Here is a 5,795-nt window from a genome sequence, read left to right on the forward strand (position 1 = left end):
AAGAAACTGACGGACAAGCGGATGAAAATTCCCCCGCTGCAGCGCCCATATAAAGAAGAAGAGCATGAGACACTGACGGAATTCCTGTTCAACATGAACCAGGATGACGAGGAGATGGAAAGAAGGAAGGAGTGGCTGTACCAACTATGGCGAACCAGACAGAAGATAATGGTCGAAAAAGCAAGGATGACAGCTGGCACACTCCTTCCTGTATCCACTCCCAGTACCCCAGACCATGCCTAGACAAACCCGAAACCCAGGGGTTCTCAAGGGGTGCCGATGCTAAGGCGATACCCCGAAGACTTCATCATCATCATCACTCGTTGGCTATTTTTCTGGCTGATATTTTTTCACGCCGGCGGATATTTTTTCGCCTGGTTGGTGAAACTCGTCGGCTGGTTTTTGACAGAAAAATTGCGCCGGGCTGCTATTTTTCTGTTGGTAAAACTGGCCTCTGTATAAGAATCAAAATGGTATCACTTGGTAGTTTCGGAAGAAAAAGCGTTGCCAATCGTCCCGTGATGAATATTGCAGAGATTTTAAGGATGTACCCTAACAATTGTACTTTCGCCCCCACTTGAAAACCGCCAAACAATGTGCCAATATATCATTGGTTTTAAAAAAAAGTTAAAAAATTGTTGTAATTCAAAACTGTATGAGACAGCGCCATCTAGTTGTAACAGTAGATCCATGATCCAACTCCTTCAGGGCAGGTTATGTCAGGGAGACACCGGTTGGTCACATGACTCGGAAACAAAAATCAGCTGATAGAGTGGCGGAATCGCCGTAATCAAACACGAATAATTCCGGACGATAGAGCGGCAGTATAGGAGTTTTCTTCACAACAGGCAAACATTGCAATGTTTTATCATTTTATGATCAAGAAACGTTCATAAACCATATATTTCTTCGATGATTACTGCCGCAACCGACGCGCACACATCGTAGCCAGCGCATAAAGCTGTGCTTTGCGATATTAAATGTAAAGAAAAACATTCTATATCTTGCTTCAACCTTCTACTTACGCTTTTATAATTACGACAGCGACACCATACGGCCTATCGACGCTATGCAACTCCATTGAGTGTCCGGCCGCACTCTTCCGAGTGTGCCGAGATCAGAGGCGGACCATCCGCGGCACGTCCAGCTGCACTGCCCGGTCGCTGGGAGGGCGACACCTAGCGCCGCTCTGGCCGCTCGCTTCCGCGCACAACTAAGCTACCTGGCTACGCCTGTGGGAGGGGAGGAGGAAAATCAACAACAGTCTGATGAGCCAATGGAGTCTGCGAGCCGCGCCAATCAGCGCCCTTCCGCGCGCAGACGGGAGCTAGAGCTATTCATCTCCTTTCCTGTTTTCGCTGGTCCGCCAGTCACCAGCACCGTTCCGTACTCTCGATCGTAGCCATTCAGCCGTGTTGTCCTATACGACAACAGTCAGCAGCCTCGGATCGCGCCAGTCGGCCGCCAGAGAATCTATATTATCTATTTGCCGTACAGCATTGCAAGCGTTACAGTGTTTGCAGCCGGGTGTAATCAGTACTTGACACATTTATGTTTTGTATCACAAAATTTAAAAATTCATTGAAATATATTCACTTTAATTTGCATACAGCTTTTGATTCTTGACGCGGATTGTTAGCCCTTGCTACATCAAACAGCCAACATCCATATTTCTGTTTCCAGAGCTGCAGTGCTGGACACCGAAAGTACATTATGTTCTAATAATTCAATCCAAAGGTGATTTCACGACAAACTTCTAGGTTCCAGAGCAAGTATTTTCTCGCCAGAAGCGCGCGATTGATTGCAGCTGGCGCGCTCACGATAACTAATATCGCGCTCGCCAAAACCTGCCGGTTACAGCCACTCACACCTTACTTCCAACCTCCGTCCCATTTATCACTTATTAGCATATCGAGACAGAATGAGACTACGACATAATCGTCAAATTACATAACACAAATTGCGGGACGTCATCGGAGAGCCCGTTAAAATACCAAACCCCAATCTCGGCCAACACCGTTGGGACGGGGCGGGGGGGGGGGGGCGGGAAGGGCTTGAAGCTGGGGGACGTATCGGCGTATCCTTCATAGACACGGGTGTTTCGCAATGCTGGAGCGCCGAGCCGAATTCGTCTCAATCGCCACACTAACACAGCAGCGCTGCGTAGCGCGCTGCAGTACGCTGCCGTGAAACAGGGCCCAGGAGTCGGATGGTCTCGGCGGCGGCGGCAGCGGTGACGGCGCTTGTCACCGTGGAGCCGTTGAACGACGCCGTCAGCTCGAGCACCGGCGACTAGTGACCTGTAACAGAGCGAGTCGCGTCACGTCACGTCGTCACCTTTCAGTCGCGACGGCCGTTATATAAACAGTTACTGAGAACATCACGTACCAGCCACGGCGACCGTCACATTACAGTCACGGTGATCATCACACAGCAGTCACGGCGACCGTCACAGGTCACGACGGTCATCAAATACCAGCCACGGCGAGTATGACTCATAGTCACAACGTCTTCTGTCGCACATTCAGTCATAATTACAGTACATTAGCCTGTGCATAAACATCTCATCCAAGAAGTACAAGCCCGATTATTACCCGCGTGGGGCTGCGGTTTGGTGGCGTGCGGCGACCGGCCCGACGGTTCAACGCCGGTGCTTACAGCGGGTCGATCCTGACCAGTTCAACTGGCAGCTCACCGACACGGACTGGACAGTAGTGATGTCAAATACGGAAAATCGGAATACCGATACCAAACCAAGTACCAACCAAAACCACGGGAAAATACCGAAACCAAACCAACTTGCGAAAATGAGGGAAATACCAACTTTTTACCGATTTCTTAGCCTCTTATACATTAGTGAGGGCTTATGATACCAACAAAATACCAAACACATTACGATTGAAATACCAAATACCAAGTTGGTATCGGTTTGGTATCGGTATACCAATTAAAGTTGGTATCCGATTGACATCTCTACTGGACAGCTGTGTTAAAGCAGCAGAGACCTACGGAGAAGTGGGAGGAATTTCGCAGGATTTTCCTATCACAACTCGACACAGTGGCACAGGCGTCCACAACTCGACACAGTGGTGACCAAGGCGCAGCTGCGCCCCCCCCCCCCCCCGGTTCACACAATTACTGACCTGGAGATAATGTGATGGTTTCTGGACAATGTGGCTTGATACTGGCCACCACACTCTGCAACTTCCTGCCAGGTGACGTCCTTCAGCTGGATCGAACCGCTGTCTTCAGAAACGCCAACAGTAACGAGCCTGTTGAAAGATAACATGCTCAGAACTAAAAAACCACAAAGCATACAATGGAAACGACTAAGCTGGCCACAGGCACGGTACACAACGGCGGTCTTTTATGCTAAGAAAGTTCCATCGCCACAAAAGATTGCAAATGGCTATGTTATAAAAAAAAAACTCAGATATCACATATCTAGTCTGATAATGGATACCTGGCGGCCTGGCCGCACGTCATGTGGATGGCAGCATGGCTTGAGCTGTGTGCTTTGGCATTTCCATGGTGAGATCGGGCCCCATGCATGGCGCTGGTGTTTCGTCTGCATGTGCATGTCTGCATCTACTGATCTGGGGTCCAGTTTCCAAGATCTCTTGAGCGTGCTGGGCTGCTAAGTTAAAAGGTATATTACACTACGCATTCACGATGGTCCACAGTGATAAAATTGTGGTAAATGGATTTTCTCCTCAGTCCTCTTATTCCAACCCTTATTTCTCACTGCCGTTTGGCTGAGGCACCTTCAGGCTTGATGCAGAACAAGAATGCCCATGTCGTGTGGCACACCTTTGATGAGCATCTGTCCCAGCCAGCATCTGTTAGCAGTGGCATGCACAGTGGCAGAGGGCTGTGCATTAGCACACCCCTCTGTCAAGCTGACTTGGCTCAGAAACTAGCAGGAGGTTGAGTGTGCATACTACGATGGGTAGCTGCTCATCTATGTGGCTCTGTGACACAGGATCAGCCTGAGAGAGAACAAAGCCAGTCAAGGCAGTAATGGGATGTTGCCAGACTGGCAAAATAGTAAGTACTATGCCACAAGTTACAAAATCAATTTAAAGTTGTGTTGGTTTGGGCTCTTTCAAGTTTTGGCCCAAAAAGACTACAGAGTTGGAGGAATGATAGGAATTAGGGGGAGCTATTGGTATGGGCAAGCACCCTGGTACAAGTCATTGGGGCTGAGCCCATCCAGTGGACAGGGCACCCAGCCCCTGATGGCTGACACTGCACCTGGCTCCGTGTATGCTCCTAGGGGAGCTTCCCACATGGGATGAAAGTGTCTGCCCAGCCCAGAACAGGGGGTTGAGGCATAGAGAAGGATTTCTGGTATTCATATAGCAGGCATCTCACATGCTGCCACCCATTTGTGAAGTCGCTAGACTCTCCAGTTCTTGAGACATTTACACAAAATTCGCTTTTAAATCTAATCAAATGCCTACCTAGTCTAACAGAACAAAACATTATCTAACCTGACCTAACCTTACCTACTAAACTACAACCTACGGTTTATGGTAAAGCTGGCGTCACCGTCAGTTGGTAGGGTGTAGGGTATAGGTTAGTATGTTAATAGCCAATAGGTAAGGTTAGGTAAGGTTAGATTGTTTTTAAATTTCAGCTTCCTTTTATCTACACATTTACTGGCTAGCGCTGAAGGTGACTCCAGCTTTATTGACACCCCGTCAAGTCCGTCACCAGGGTGGTGTTTCACCGGTGATAGCAGCACGCTGCTATTCTGCTGACGTCACACTTGTGGTTGTGTTGGAGCAATGTGAATGGGGCTTGTTGATGTCTCCATGGAAACCTAATTTGACACATGTAATAGCAGCGTGCTGCTATCACTATCACCGGTGAAACACCACCCAGGCCAAACTCGCACCACGCTACACTAAATCTGCGCTGCACCAAGCCAAATCCGCAACGCACCAAACCCACACCAGATGAACAACCCCACGATGACAACATCTCGTCGAAATTGCCATGCTTCGTCAACTGGCCGTTGGGGTAGAGCAGACTACATACTTGGTAGGATAATTACCACAACCACAAGACAAATCAAACAAAACATCAACTACCTTTGGCCTTGGCCTAGTTACCTTTTACCTATTTTGATTTGAATCTCAACTGAACCACAGAATTCAGAAAAGGATCTAAAACACAAAATCACCGAGCCTGGTGCTCCCACAGGCAAAATCTCAGGAAAAAAGTAAATTTTAAAAACAAGGTACCAAACCAACACCTACCTTCCATTATTTATAGTCACAGTGCCTTTCATCTTTACCTAACAAAATCAAATCAAATAACAGACCCCATTATAGAGTTCAGTGTAACAGACAAAACAAATAACATAACCGATGACAAAATACAAATTAAAACAAAGGTGTTCTCCATCAGCAAACGAAATGCCGTTCAACCAATCGAATGCAAAGACATGCGTCTGCTAGCGACAGAGGTATATTAGCAGCATTTACAGTACAGTGGACAAAGCACAACTGAGGGTGGTCTGCGGTTTTCAATACCGAAATTCGTAAACTTCCCAAGTTCATCTTGTTTTATGACCCATATCAAAAGATAGAGAATTCTTTTATGTTAATTATTAAGCTTGAACCAGACACCGACATTGTCTTGTTTTTTAGTAATATTCCATTAATTGTCATAGTGTTACCTTCAGCAGAATGGAAGATCATTCATTCTAGACCAAAAAATATACCTTACATCTTCGAAACTGCAATGAGATATGCAGACTTTTAAAGGAAATTGAATTCTCATTTTGA

At 47.2% G+C, this 5,795-nt stretch overlaps 1 long non-coding RNA gene across 1 annotated transcript; it reads right to left on the minus strand.

Moving 5' to 3' along the window:
• Positions 1 to 1,574: 1,574 nt before the first annotated feature.
• On the minus strand, positions 1,575 to 5,560 carry LOC122392099. The gene is made up of 3 exons (XR_006258454.1): positions 5,265 to 5,560; positions 3,144 to 3,272; positions 1,575 to 2,300 (listed from the first exon to the last, which is right to left on the minus strand). It is a non-coding gene; the product is annotated as an uncharacterized LOC122392099 (long non-coding RNA).
• Between the last annotated feature and the right edge of the window lie 235 nt (positions 5,561 to 5,795).

This window comes from Amphibalanus amphitrite, unplaced genomic scaffold (genome assembly GCF_019059575.1).
Source record: "Amphibalanus amphitrite isolate SeventyFive unplaced genomic scaffold, NRLGWU_Aamphi_draft 000469F_arrow, whole genome shotgun sequence".
NCBI lineage: Eukaryota > Metazoa > Arthropoda > Thecostraca > Balanomorpha > Balanidae > Amphibalanus > Amphibalanus amphitrite.